Source organism: Rhinopithecus roxellana, chromosome 7 (genome assembly GCF_007565055.1).
Source record: "Rhinopithecus roxellana isolate Shanxi Qingling chromosome 7, ASM756505v1, whole genome shotgun sequence".
Lineage (NCBI taxonomy): Eukaryota > Metazoa > Chordata > Mammalia > Primates > Cercopithecidae > Rhinopithecus > Rhinopithecus roxellana.
The window spans coordinates 145,943,491-145,959,487 of record NC_044555.1 but is presented as its reverse complement, the minus strand read 5'-3'; positions in this window follow the sequence as shown (position 1 = coordinate 145,959,487).

Sequence of the window (15,997 nt, the reverse complement as noted above, 5' to 3'; positions counted from 1 at the left end):
TTCATTTATGATTTGGCTCTCTGCTTGTCTATTATTGATGTATAGAAATGCTTGTAATTTTTGTACATTGATTTAGTATGCTGAGATCTTGCTGAAGTAGTTTATCAGCTTAAGCAGTTTTTGGGCTGAGACGATGGGGTTTTCTAATATACAATCATGTCATCTGCAAACAGAGATAATTTGACTTTTTCTGTTTCTATTTGAGTACTCTTTATTTCTTCCTCTTTCCTGATTACTCCGGCCAGAACTTCCAAAACTATGTTGAATACGAGTGGTGAGAGAGGGCATCCTTGTCTTGTGCTGGTTTTCAAAAGGGAATGCTTCCAGGGTTTTCCCATTTAGTATGATATTGGCTATGGCTTTGTCATAAATAGCTCTCATTATTTTGAGATACCTTCCATCAATACCTAGCTTATTGAGTGTTTTTAGCATGAAAGGGTGCTGAAGTTTATTGAAGACCATTTCTGAATCTATTGAGATAATCACGTGGTTTTTGTCATTGGTTCTGTTTACATGATGGATTATGTTTATTGATTTGCTTAGCTTAACCAACCTTGCATCCCAGGGATGAAAGCCGACTTGATTGTGGTGGATAAGCTTTTTGATGTGCTGCTGGATTCAGTTTGCCAGTATTTTATTGACGATTTTTGCATCGATGTTCATCAGTGATATTGGCCTGAAATTTCATGTTTGTGTGTGTGTGTGTCTCTGCCAAGTTTTGGAATCAGGATGATACTGGCCTCATAAAATGAGTTAGGGAGGAGTCCCTCTTTGTCTATTGTTTGGAATAGTTTCAGAAGGAATGATACCAGCTCTTCTTTGTACCCCTGGTAGAATTCTGCTGTGAATCTGTCTGGTCTTGAGCTTTTTTTCGTTGGTAGGCTATTAATTATTGCCTCAATTTCAGAACTTGTTATTAGTCTATTCAAGGATTTGACTTCTTCCTGGTTTAGTCTTGGGAGAGTGTATGTCTCCAGGAATTTATCCATTTCTTCTAGATTTTCTAGGTTATTTGCAAATAGGTGTTATTTTCTGATGGTAGTTTGTATTTCTGTGGGATCAGTGGTAACATCCCCTTTACCATTTTTTATTGTGTCTATTTGATTCTTCTCTCTTTTCTTCCGGCTAAGTGGTCTATGTATTTTGTTGATCTTTTCAAAACACCAGCTCCCGGATTCATTGATTTTTTGAAGTGTTTTTCATGTCTCTATCTCTTTCCATTCTGTTCTGATCTTAGTTATTTCTTGTCTTCTGCTAGGTTTTGAATTTGTTTGCTCTTACTTCTCTAGTTCTTTTAATGTGATGTTAGGGTGTCGATTTTAGATTTTTCCTGCTTTCTCTTGTGGGCATTTAGTGCTATAATTTTCCCTGTAAACACACCCTGTAGGTGTGTCCCAGAGATTCTGGTATATTGTCTCTTTGTTCTCATTGGTTTCAAACAACTTCGTTATTTCCTCCTTAATTTCGTTATTTACTTAGTAGTCATTCTGGAGCAGGTTGTTCAGTTTCCATGTAGCTGTGCAGTTTTGAGTGAGTTTCTTAATCCTGAGTTCTAATTTGATTGCACTGTGGTCTGGAGAGGCTGTTTGTTATGATTTCCGTTCTTTTACATTTACTGAGGAGTGTTTTACCTCCAATTATGTGGCCGATTTTAGAATAAGTGCGATGTGGTATTGAGAAGAATGTATATTCTGTTGATTTGGGGTGGAGAATTCTGTAGATATCTATGAGGTCTACTTGGTCCAGAGCTGAGTTCAAGTCCTGAATATCCTTGTTAATATTCTGTCTCATTGAGCTGTCTAATACTGACAGTGGGGTATTAAAGTCTTCCACTATTATTGTGTAGGAGTCTAAGTCTCGTTGTAGGTCTCTTAAGAGCTTGCTTTATGAATCTGGGTGCTCCTGTATTGGGTGCATGTATATTTAGGATAGTTAGCTCTTCTTGCTGCATTGATCCCTTTACCATTATGTAATGCCCTTCTTTGTCTTTTTTGATCTTTGTTGGTTTAAAGTCTGTTTTATCAGAGACAATGATTGCAACCCCTGACTTTTTTTTTTTTTTGTTTGCTTTCCATTTGCTTGGTAGTATTCCTCCATCCCTTTATTTTGAGCCTATATGTGTCTTTGCACGTCAGATGGGTCTCCTGAATACAGCACACTGATGGATCTTGACTCCTTATCCAACTTGCCAGTCTGTATCTTTTAATTTGGGCATTTAGCCCATTTACATTTAAGGTTAATACTGTTATGTGTGAATTTGGTAATGTTACCATGATGCTAGTTGGTTATTTTTCACATTAGTTGGTGTAGTTTTCTCACAGTGTAATTGGTCTTTATATTTTGGTGTGTTGTTCACAGTGGCTGGCACCAGCTTTTCCTTTCCATGTGTAGTTCTTCCTTCAGGAGTTCTTGTAAGGCAGACCTGTTGGTGACAAAATCCCTCAGCATTTGCTTGTCGGTAAAGGATTTTATTTCTCCTTCACTTATGAAGCTTAGTTTGCCTGGATATGAAATTCTGGGTTGAAAATTATTTTCTTTAAGAATGTTGAATATTGGCCCGCACTCTCTTCTGGCTTGTAGGGTTTTTGCAGAGAGATCTGCTGTTCGTCTGATGCACTTCCCTTTGTGGTTAACCTGACTTTTCTCTCTGGCTGCCCTTAACATTTTTTCCTTCATTTCAACTTTGGAGAATCTGACAATTTTGTGTCTTGGGGTTGCTTTTCTCGAGGAGTATCTTAGTGGTGTTCTTCGTATTTCCTGAATCTGAATGTTGGCCTGTTTTGCTAGATTGGGGAAATTCTCCTGGATAATATCATGAAGTGTGTTTTTCATCTTGGTTCCATTCTCCCCATCACTTTCAGGGATTGCAATCAGTCGTAGGTTTGGTCTTTTCACATACTCCCATATTTCTTGGAGGCTTTGTTCATTCCTTTTCAATCTTTTTTCTCTAATCTTGTCTTCACGCCTCATTTCAGTAAGTTGATCTTCTATTTCTGATATCCTTTCTTCTGCTTTATCAGTTTGGCTGTTGATACTTGTGTATGCTTCACGAAGTTATTGTGCTGTGTTTTTCAGCTCCATAAGGTCATTTATGTTCTTCTCTAAACTGGTTATTCTAGTTAGCAGTTCCTGTAACATTTTCTCAAGGTTCTTGTCTTCCTCACTTTGGGTTAGAACATGCTTTTTTAGCTCAGAGGAATTTGTTATTACCCACCTTCTGAAACCTACTTCTGTCAATCAGACAGACTCATTCTCTGTCCAGTTTTGTGCCCTTGCTGGAGAGGAATTGCAATCATTTGGAGGAGAAGAGACTTTCTGATTTTTGGAATATTCAGCCTTTTTGCACTGCTTTTTCCTCATCTTCGTGCATTTATCTACCTTTAATCTTTGAGACTGATAACTTTTGGATGGGGTTTCTTGGTGGGGGTTCTTTTTGTTGATTTTATTGCTTTCTGTTTGTTAGTTTTTCTTCTGTCAGGCACCTCTTCTGCAGGTCTGATGGAATTTGCTGAAGGTTCACTCCAGAACCTATTTGCCTGGGTATCACCAGCAGAGGCTGCAGAACAGCAAAAATTGCTGCCTGCTACTTCCTCTGGAAGCTTCCTCCCAGAGGGGCATCGGGCTGATGCCAGCCAGAGTTCTCCTGTATGAGGTGTCTGTCAACCCCTGTTGGGAGGTCTCTCCTAGTCAGGTGGCACAGGGGTCAGGGACCCACTTGAGGAGGCAGTCTGTCCCTTAGCAGAGCTCAAGCGTTGTGCTTGTAGAACCCTCATTGTCAGGATCCACTGCTCTCTTCAGAGCTGGAAGCCGGGAATGTTTAAGTTTGCTGAAGTTACGCCCACAGCCACCCCTTCTCCCAGGTGCTCTGTCCCAGTGAGATGGGAGTTTTATCTATAAGCCCCTCACTGGGGTTGCTGTCTTTCTTTCAGAGATGCACTGCCCAGTGAAGAGGAGTCTAGAGAGGCAGTCCGGCCACAGCTTCTTTGCTGTGCTGTGTTGAGTTCTGCCCAGTCCTTAGCACTGTGAGGGGAAAACCGCCTACTCAAGCCTCAGTAATGGCGGAAACCCCTCCCTCCCCAATCTCGATCATCCCAGGTTGACTTCAGACTGCTGTGCTGGCAGTGAGAATTTCAAGCCAGTGGTTCTTAGCTTACTAGGTTTTGTGGGAATGGGACCTGCTGAGTGAGACTACTTGGCTCCCTGGCTTCAGCCCCCTTTCCAGGGGAGTGAACAGTTTTGTCTCGCTGGGTTCTAGGTGACACTGGGGTTAAAAAAAAAAAAAAAAAAAAAAGAAAAAGAAAAAGGAAAAAAAAAAGAAAGAAAACTGCAGCAAGGTTGGTGTCTGCCCATACAGCCACCCAGTTTTGTGCTTGAAACCCAGGGCCCTGGTGGTGTAGGCACATGAGGTAATCTCCTGGTCTGTGGATTGCAAAAAGCATGGGAAAAGCATAGTGTCTGGGCTGAATAGCACAGTCCCTCACGGCTTCCCTTGGCTGGGAAAGGTAGGCTCCCCGGCTCCTTGCACTTCCCGGGTAAGGCGATGCCCCACCCTGCTTCTGCTCAACCTCCTTGGGCTGCACCCACTGCCTAACCAGTCCCAATGAGATGAACAGGGTACCTCTGTTGGAAATGCAGAAATCACCCGCCTTCTGCATTGGTCTCGCTGGGAGCTGCAGACCAGAGCTGTTCCTATTAGGCCATCTTGCCAGCCACACCCTCAAATGTTCTCCCTTGACATTTATTACAGGGAAATCAACAAGCAATGGATTCCCTTAGCTTTGTGTATCTGAGAGATTCTTAATTGCTTGCTCATTTTTGGAGAATACTCTTGCTGGTCATAGAATTTTTGATTGAAAGTTTTATCTGTCAGTATTTAAAAATATCCCACTGTGTTTTGATTTCCATGGTTTATGAGGAGAAACTGACTGTTGGAGGCTCTCTTTTATGTGATAGGTCACATGTCTCTTGGATTACTCCTCTCTTGCTGCTTTAAGGATTTTATCTTTCTGTCTTTTCATGGTTTGATTCTAATATGTCTCAGTGTGGATCTCTGGGTTTACCTTGCTTGACGATTTTTCATCTTCTTGAATGTAGGCTCATGTCTTTTCAAATTTGACGAGTTTGTGAACATTATTTCCTCAAATTTTCCATTTCTTTCTCTTTTTCTTCCTTTTAGAACCTTTATAATTCATATGTTGCTATGTTTGATGGTGCTCTGCAGGTCTCTGAGGCTGTGTATGCATTTTTCTTTGTTCTTTTTGATTTCCACTCCTCTGATTGGGTGTTTCAATTGCTTTATCTTCAAGTATGCCAGTTTTTTTCTTTTGAGTTTTCAAATCTGTTGAACCCATCAGTGAATTTATTTCAGATATTGTGTTTTTCAGCTTCAGGATTTGTATACATTTCTATAATTTTTGTTTTTTTCTTGAGACAGGATCTTTGCTGAACCCAGGTTGGTAATTGGTGTTCATTTGTATTCAGTGCTCATAAATTCCCCTCACCCCTCAGAAATTGCTATTCTTTCCTATTGGCAGCTGCAGTTGTCCACTTGTCCAGAAGCTATCTTATCCCTTTGTTAGTAGAAAGCCTGGTTCTCATAGCCCCTGCCAGTTTATTCTGTTCTTGAGTTTAGTCCTTGTTTGGATATGCATAGTGTGCAGTGTCCCCCTTCCCCAGGCTGTGAGTATATGTGAATAATAAACTCATCTGTCTCAATCTCACCTGTCTCCAGTGTCGGGTACTGTGTGTTCAGCCATTTCATACTCTTTAGAATAGGGAATTTTTCTTCAGCAATGGAGTGAATAGGAGGTGGTGAGAACAGTATGGCTTGATTACAAAAATACTTTTTATATATTATATAAAATAAAATCTTAAACATTTTTCCAACGTGATTGTGCCATTTTACATTCCCACCATTAATGGTACATGTTTATTTTAAACATTCTAATAATCTCTGTTTTTTGAATGGTAAGTTTAGTACATATACATTTCTTGAATTATTGATATATTTGGATATATTTATATCATCATATTTTTCCTTTCTATACGTCATGTTTTTTCTTTGACTTTTCCTCCAGTTTCTCTCCTTTTGTTTGAGTCATTGAGTTTTCTTTTTCCTGTCAATCCATACTCTATTGGCTTTGAAGTTGAACATTATATTTCTGTTGTTTTGGTGATTAACCTTGAATTGTCAATATGCCTAGCATAAAAGGCAAAACAGTTTTTTAAAGGAAATAAAGTTTTATAATGTCTTTTAAATGTCTGCTTAGTCTCCATTGGGGGAATATGCCTTAATTGATTTAACCAATACCCTAGTTTTAGGCATTAGGTTGTTTATAAATCATTGCTTTCGTGTACATTGCTGCCATAAACACTTTTGTAGCTAAATCTCTGTGTATACTATTTTTTGTAAAGAGTCCAATAGAATAGTTTTCAAACTATATTTCACTGTAGTAAGAACACTTAACATGAGATTTACACTCAACAGATTTTTGTGTATAGTATGCTAAGTGAAATAAGCCAATCACAGGAAGACAAATACTGCATGATTCTGTGTATATCAGATATCTAAAATAGTCAAAATCATAAAATCAAAAAATGGAATCATGGTTTTCAGGGCTGAATGGAGGGGGGAATGAGAAATTATTAATGGGCATAAAGTTTGCTTTAAGCGAGATAATTAGTTCTAGAGATCTGCTCTACAACATTGTACATACAGTCAACAATGGTATATTTTAAAAGCAAAGACTAAACTTTAATCAGTCTGAATAGAGGGAACCTTAACCTATTTTAACCCTATGCTTTCTTAAATGTTAGTGTTATCTAGTCTTTTAGTTTTACCATGTTTTTATATCCTCAAATTCAGTCATTATTATTCTTATTTCATACAGTTATTTTTTGTCTCTTGTTGTCCACTTTTATTGCAAGTATTTTTCTTTCCATCTCATCTAAGTTTAAAAAAAGTAGTTAAATTTCTGTCTCACTGAAATATATGCATCTCTTACATAGCAAGGGTATGTTAATGATAAACATGTGTGTTTATTAGAAAATATCTTTATTTTTTGCTCCTCTTCAAGTAGATATTTATCTGATTGGCAACTAAATAGGTCATGGTAGTGCCACCAACATTAGATGGTACAACTCTCACTTCAGTGGAGGATAACAAAGGATTAGCAGCTTGATGGTGTATGTGGTCCTCTAATGTATTGTCATACTTTAAAGAGGGGTTCGACAGGGCATAGGTGGACGTATCATGACTGTACTTCTGAAAAGTTATTCTACCTTCCTGCCCCCTTTTACTGTCTGGTAGCTTCTAATTTCTACTGGAAAGGAGGAGGTAAGGCCTTCTGTGAAGAGTGGGGAACATATGGTGACGTTAGAGATTTGAGAATGCAGGTTTGAAATAGCTGCTGTGGAGACTGAAAGAGAGGCTTATCTAGGGGAAAAAAGAAATATTCTCAGACAACAGTGAGACTTCCTTTGAGGTTGGAAACCACGCATTTAATTTATAGTGTCACTGATTTTCATAATTGCTTATTTGTATCCAGCATGCAAATATAGTCCTGAAGAAAAAGCCATATTCATCTATGTTTGATGTGTTGCCAGTCAGCGGACATGTTAAAACTGTGGAAAAAGGAATATTGGGATTTAGACAAGAGACTTCTTAAATGTAATGGACCATGGGATCTAAGCTGGTTAAGGAAGAAAGTAACCAGCAATGTCTGGGTGGTTGAAGAGCAGAGGAGTATGTTACAGAGCAAATTAGAAAAATATTACGCTGAAGAGAATATGTTATTTTAGTTCAATATTTCAGGAGTTGGGGAATTTCAGGATATAACAAGGTCTGAGGTGTTGCTGTTAAGCAGTGACTGAAGTAGAATGGAGGTGAAGATGATTCAAAGTGGAAAGCTAAAACAACTGAGAGGCTTGGAAGCTGAAGAATTCCTTCATATAATAGGCTCCCTGTTTTTAAATATGTATGAACATGATAGAACCAAGACATAACCTGTAACAAACTAACTTGAATATTCAATAAATTGAGCCTTAGGAATCTTCTTTACAGGAGGGATATATCTCTGTCTTTTTCATATTCAAGTTTAGTATTGAAAACGTATCAGAAAACAATGTAATGGATTGCTATAAGGTTTCTTAACATTGTGTGCTTTTTCACATTCTTTCATTTCAACATCCAGAGAGGTGGACATTTATAGCTAGAAGTGAATGATTCCAAGAATCTTAACATTACCAAAAACCTAAAGTCATGTGAAAGGTTATTTTTAGTATTGAAATAAAATTTAATTTTATATGACAATTTTAGAAAAATTTTGGAAGATAAGGATAAAACAGAATTTTGCTGCAACTTACAAGTAAAATATCCAAAAATATCAATAGCCTCTAGGCTTCACTTCACTTTTTTTTCACATTATAATGAATGAAGAAATTCCATGTATTGATTAAAGAGCATGTATAAAATCATTTTAGAGACTGTAGATGAAAGGCATTAGATTAGAATGATGCAGTCTCAATTAATAGTTGTGAAACTTTAGGTGCTATGATTCTGAAACATTTTGGACTAAAAGTTTAGCTTTCACATGAGATAATCTTCCGTCCATAATGGTTAGAGGAACAGTAACTGACAACTTTGAATCCCTTTTCAGATAATGAAAATTTTGTCATGAACAGGAGTGATTTTTAATTTTTTATTCAGCAGTTTATTTCACCTCTCTTTAGAAATTCAAGAGAATATTGTAAATTTTGGCATAATTTTCCAACTGTATACTCCAGCCAGAAAAAATAAAATTGTTTCATAAGAAGTGTTAAAATTTGTTAAACATATTAATTAATACCTCAGTCATGTAGTGTATTAAATATTGTGTATAGATACCTAATAGAAATTAAATTGACTATTAAAAACAATTTTAATTTTAGTTTATTCTTCCCTTCCTCCATCTCTTTGTTGCATATTTGTATTTGTTCATTGCTACAGAAAACTTGGGATATTGACTCAAGTACTGCACAAGGAGCAAATAAGTTAGTTCACTGCATTTTGTATATCCCTGTATTCATTTTGTAATGCTAAGCAAGAGATGCATTGCACAAAAGGAACAAGCTTTCTCAGGATCTTGAATCTGAGACCTTCCCCTACTCCCTGATCTGAGATCCTCTATTACCTAGTAAGCATTCTGAAAACATGGAAGAACTCTAATCTCATTTGTATTGTAGTTATAATAATCAACTTACAACTTCCATAGGTGGCTCAAGTTCTCACATAATTACAAGGTTAGTACCAGCATGTGGTTATTTATGTCATACAGATTAAGTAAATAAAAATATGTAGGATCTTATTGAACTAAAAGGTTGAAAGCCCAGAATATGTGTTTGGCATGAGTAGTCTGTTTAATGTAGATCTCTCTACATTTAAAATGTACCCTGTAGGTCTCCTCATCAGAAATTATTAATTTTCCTCTATACAATGGAGATTCATCATCCATTGTAGAAATGTATTCTCTCATGGCTATTAATCCTTACTAAAACCATTGTTTTCTTTATTATAGAGTTCAAAGCTTAGTCAGACTTGGATTTACTATGTAATTAGGAAAGGGACTTGGTGTTTCTGAAGTGACCCATTTTGGCATAAAAGGTTGAAAGGTTTAGGGGATTTCTGTGACTTTATTGAAATATCTAATGCAAAAAGATGTTGACAGAAAATAACAACTGTTAGATAATGCAAGAATTCAGCACTCAGGAAATTTGATACTATGTAAAACAGAATGAATTTTGGGAAATAAAGTGGATTGCTAAATTATATCTATGTGAATGGCAGAGGATGTAGTGATAGCTCTATACATTTACAAATACAAGAGACTGTTTTAGGTACTTGTTGCTAACTAAAACTCAGAGCTAGAATTCCCTTTATGGTCACCTAAAATTTTAGTATGTTTGGATTTAAACTGGAGTGGTTTGAGTGATGGGGGTGGGAAGTGAAAAACTGTTTGTGATGTACTGGCATCATATTATCTTGAATCAGTTAATATTATCCTGACTCATTGTCTAATTAGTCAATGGTCTTAAGCAAAGGAACACTTTTTGGAGATTAGCTACCAAAAGAGAGTTTAAGTAGTCCATCTACCTGAACTATTAAGTTGACAATACTTGATTTGTGTGCTTTTTGTTTAGTTTTGTTTCAAATACTCTGCTTAGTTTTCTGGTTTTATTGTACAGGAAGAAGAAGAAATGATAAGAACACAGTATTTTACATAACCACATGATAGTGAAGATGATGTATTTCTACATAGTATTTCATTGAAGTACAGAAACTTGACTTTGGAAGAATCATGATATGTTGGATAAACATGGGGATGTTGATAGCGAAATTGTTTTATTTTTGTTATTTAATCTGAAATAGGAATTGACCTAATATTTCCCCTCATATGAGATCCAGGTGTCCTAGGGGAAACTGAAGAAGTGACTACTAGGTATGAGAATGGAAAAATTATAGAATAAGTAGAATCCTTTATTCATTATAGCTACATGTTTCTAATTCCATATATTTTATTTGAACGTATTTTTCCCATATCCAATAGGTTTTCTTTTAATTTAATTTAATTTTATTATATAAAGTTTATAATATGATCTTTTTTTTTTTTTTTTTTTTTTTTTTTTGAGATGGAGTTTTGCTCTTGTTGCCCATGCTGGTGCGCAATGGTGCGATCTCAGCTCACTGCAACCTCCACCTTCCAGGTTCAAGCAATTCTCCTGCCTCGGCCTCCCGAATAGCTAGGATTACAGGCACTCACCAATATGCCGGGCCAATTTTTTGTATTTTTAGTAGAGACAGAGTTTCACCATGTTGGCAAGGCTGGTCTCAAACTCATGACCTCAGGTGATCCACCCGCCTTGGCCTCTCAAAGTGCTGAGATTATAGGCATGAGCCACCGTGCCTGGCCTATAACATGATATTTTGATATACATACACATGGTGAAATGATTCCTACCATCAAGCAAATTAACATATCTATCATCTCACAGAATTATCATTTTTTTTCCAGCGGTAAGAGCATCTAAAATCTATTCTCTTAGCAAAATTTCATTTTACAATATAATCTTATTGACTATAGCCCTCATGCTGTGCATTAGATCTCTAGACTTATTAATCTTACGTAACTGCACATTTGTAATCTTTGATCTACATGGCCCCATTTCCTCTCCTTTCTTGCTCTTGATCACCTCATTTCTACTCTCACATTCTATGTAATCTGTTTTTTATAGATTCCACACATAAGGGAGATTATGCAGTATCTTTCTTTCTGTGTCTGGCTTATTTTACTTAACATAATGTCTTTCAGGTTCATCCATGTCCTGCAAATGGCAGTTATTTCCCTCTTTTTAAAAGATGAATAATATTTCATTGTATATGTATACAACAATTTGTTTATCCATTCATCTATTGAGGGATATTTAAGTTGATCCTTATCTTGGTGATTGTGAATAATGCTACAGTGAATAAGAGAGTGCAGATATCTCTTTAATATACTGATTTAATTTCCTTTGGCTATTCACCCAGAAGTGGGATTGATGGATCATATGGTAGCTCTATCTTTAACTTTTTAAGAAACTTCCATACTGTTTCCACACTAAGTGTACCAATTTACATTCCCACCAACAGTGATCAAGGATTCCCTTTTCTCCACACCCTCACCAGCATTTGTTACCTCTTGTATTTTTGATAATACCCACCTAACAGGTGTGAGATGATATCTCATTGCAGGTTTGATTTGCATTTCTTGATGATTAGTGGTATTGGGCACCTTATCACATATCTGTGGGCCATTTGTATAGCTTCTTTGGGAAAATGTCTATTCAGTTTATTTGCCCATTTTTAAAACAGTTTTCTTTCTTTCTTTTTTTTTTTTTTTTTTTTTTTTTTTGCTGTTTAGTTGTGTGAGTTCCTTATATATTTTTACTATTACCTCTTATTGGATATATATTGCACAAATATTGCCTCCTATTCTGTTGGCTGCCTTTTTATTTTATTGATTGTTTCCTTTGCTGTGCAGAAGTTTTTTAGTTTGATCGAATCCCACTTATTTATTTTTGCTTTTGTTGCCTTAAATTTTGATGTCACATCCAAAAAATCATTTCTAAGGCCAACATCAAGAAGATTTTCCTGTTTTTTTCTCCTAGTTGTTTTAATGTTTCAGGTCTTATGATTAGGTCTTTAATCCATTTGGAGTTAATTTTTGTGTAAAATAAGTGTCCAGTTTCAATCTTTTGTACATGAATGTCCAATTTTTCTAACATCATTTGTTGAGGAGATTACCCCTTCTCTATTGTGTCTTCTTGGTGGCTTTGTTGAAAATCAGTTGACTGCATATGGTTAGCTTTATTTCTGAGCTCTCTACTCTGTTTTACTGGTCTGTGTCTGTTTTTATGGCAGTGCCATATTATTTTGATCATTACAGCTTTGTAATATAGTTTAAAATCAGGGAATATGATGTCTCTATCTTTGCTTTTCTTTCTCAGGATTATTTTGGCTATTCAGGATGTTTTGTTGTTCCATACAAATATTAGAATTGTTTTCTTTCTTTCTGTGAAAAATGCTATGGGAATTTTGATAGAGAGTCTGTCAAATCTGTATATTGGTTTGAGTACTATGGACATTTTAATAATATTAAGTCTTCAAATTCACAAACATGGGTTACATTTCCTTTTATTTGTGTCTTCAATTTCATCAATATTCTATGGTTTCGGTGTACAAATCTTTTACTTCCTTGGTTAAATTGATTCTTGAGTATTTTATTCTTTTTCATGTTATTGTAAATGATCTTTTTACATTTTTAGCAAGGATTGATACTGGTGTAAAGAAATGTAGCTGATTTTTGTATGTTGATTTAGTATCCTGCTATTTTCCTGAATTCATTTTTTTGAGTTTATTTATATAATTTTTTTGAAGTCTTTAGGGTTTTCTACATATAGGATCCTGTCATCTGCAAATAAAGATAATTTTACTTCTTTTTGTCTGATATGGATGCCTTATATTTATTTTTTCTTGTCTGATTGCCCTTGCTTCCAGTACTACCCTAAATGGAATTGGCAAGAGTGTGCATCCTTGACTTACACCAAATATTCAAGAAACAGCTTTCAGTTTTTCCCCATTGATTGTGATGTTAGCCAGGGACCTTTTATAAATAACCTTTATTGTGTATGAGGAAATTTTCTTCTATACCTATTTTATTCAGGTTTTATCATAAAGTATGTAGAACTTTTTGTCAGATTTTTTTTTTACCGCATCTATTGCAGTGATCATGTGTTTTTTATCTTTTATTCTGTTAATGTGATATACCACAATGATTGATTTGAACATGTCAAATGAGCTTACATCACAGGGAGTCCTTTCCCCATTGCTTGTTTTTGTCAGCTTTGTTGAAGATCAGATAGTCCTAGATGTGCAGCCTTATTTCTGGTCTCTCTCTTCTGTTCCACTGGTCTATGTGCCTGTTTTTGTGCTAGAACCATGCTGTTCATGGTGTATAATCTTTTTAATGTGTTCTTGAATTCAGTTTACTAGTATTGTTTTGATGATTTTTGCATCAGTGCTCATCACAGATACTGGCCTGTAGTTTACCCTTAAATTTAGATAGGAAAAAGAAATGTCAATAGCTTTAATAATACTAATAAATATTTATAACACACACATTTTAGTCCTTTTTCTCCCTACAAATAATAATATATGGGACAATTATCAACTCTTCTGTGCTCCATTTACTTTCTCTTATAAAATATGCATAGTAATATGTCTAGTGTCCAAAGGCAAGATGTTTTTAGGATCCTTTCTATTTCTACGACTTTTGATTCATAACTGGCAAAATGGTAAGGGATCTCATTAAAATGTCATTTCCCTGGACCACAAATGTTATTGCACCAAAATTTTAGAACAGTCTATGATACAATTCTATTGGGCAGCATCATTTTGAAATATATGTTTAATGAGTATTTAAAACTGAAAGAAGTGTAAGTCGAGTTACGGTTTCTTTACATTTAAAAAGTAAGTTAGTGTTTTGAATACTGATAATACAAATAAATTATAAATACCAAAGGGTAAAACAATATTTTTATTGATTCTTGTTTGCATTATATTCACCCACCATGATTAAATTATGTCTCACTTTTTAGAAAATGTTACGTCTTATTTAGTTACTAGACACAGAAAGAAACAAGCATTTGCCTAAAACAAAAATTCAGATTACACCCTCAGACCTAAGTTATGTGTATGCATACAACTGGTCTACCTGTTTTAAGTGAACTTATATTCAACAGCAGGGAAGTTAGTGAATGGTTTTGCCCATATCTTTCAATACAAGGAATCATCAACAATCTGTCACCATGGTCATGCTTACAGAGAGACTGATACTTCCAGGTATAAATCTTTTCTGCTGCCATGTAGATAGTGTAGCTGCTTGGATCCAGTTGATACCATGCTGAAAACTATTCTATCATAATTCTATCAATTGGAGTGTTGGTATACCCATGATTCCCTTGTAAGTTCAATCAAATGCCTCATAACAAACATCTGATTCAGTGGTAAATAATCCAGTTGGTAGATATTGTAATTTTATTTGTATATTTATTTTAATATATTTTTAATTTCAATAGCTTTTAGGGTACAAGCAGTTTTTGGTTACATGGCTGAATTATACACTGGTAAATTCTGAGATTTTAGTGTGCCCATCACCTGAATAGTGTGCACTGTAACCAATATGCAGTTGTTTTATTCCTCACCCCTCCCACCCTATTAGTTCTGAGTCTCCAAGTCTATTATATCACTCTGTATGCCTTTGTTTACTCATGTTTGTATATATTTTGAGAAATGTCTATTCACGTAATTTGCCCACTTTTTAATGAAATTATTTGTTTTTTTCTTCCTGATTTGACCTCCTTGTAGATTCTGGATATTAGTCCTTTGTTGGATGAATAGTTTGCAAATATTTTCTCCCATTCTGTGGATTTTCTGTTTTCTCTGCTGATTGTTTATTTTGTTGTGCAGAAGCTTTTTAGTTTAACTAGGTCTCACTTATTTAATTTTGTTTTTGTTGCATTTGCTTTTGGGATCTTAGTCATGAATTATTTACCTGGTCCAATGTCCAGAAGAGTCTTTCCTAGGTTTGCTTCTAGAATGTTTACGGTTTTAGGTCTTAGGTTTCAGTCTTTTATTCACCTTGAGTTGATTTTTGTATAACGTGAGGGATAAGGATCCAGTTTCATTCTTCTACATGTGGCTTGTAGTTTTCCCAGCACCATTATTGAATAGGGTGTTGTTTCCCCAATTTACATTTTTATATGCTTTGTCAAAGATCAGTTGCTTCTAAGTATTTGGCTTTATTTCTGGATTCTCTGTTCTGTTCCATTGGTCTATGTGCCTACTTTTATACCAATACCTTACTATTTTGTTAAGTATGGACTTGTACCATGATTTGAAGTCTGGTAATGTGATGTCTCCAGGTTTTTATTTATTTATTTTTATTATTTCCTTAGGTTTTGGGGGAAGAGGTGGTGTTTGGTTACATGAGTAAGTACTTTAGTGGTGATTTGTGAGATTTTGGTGCACCTATCACTCGAGCAGTATGCACTGTACTCAATTTGTAGTCTTTTATCCCTCACTCTCCACCTACCCTTTCCCTCAAATCCCCAAAGTCCATTGTATCATTCTTATGCCTTTGTGTCCTTATAGCTTAGCTCCCACTTATGAGTGAGAACATACAATGCTTGGTTTTCCATTCCTGTGTTACTTTACTTAGAATAGTGGTCTCCAGTTCCAACCAGGTTGCTCTGAATGCCATTATTTTGTTACTTTTTATGGATAAATAGTATTCCATGGTGTGTATGTAATATATATATATATATATCTCCCAATTTCTTTATCCACTCATTGATTGATGGGCACCTGGGCTGCTTCCATATTTTTGCAATTGCAAATTGTGCTGCTATAAACAGGCGTGTG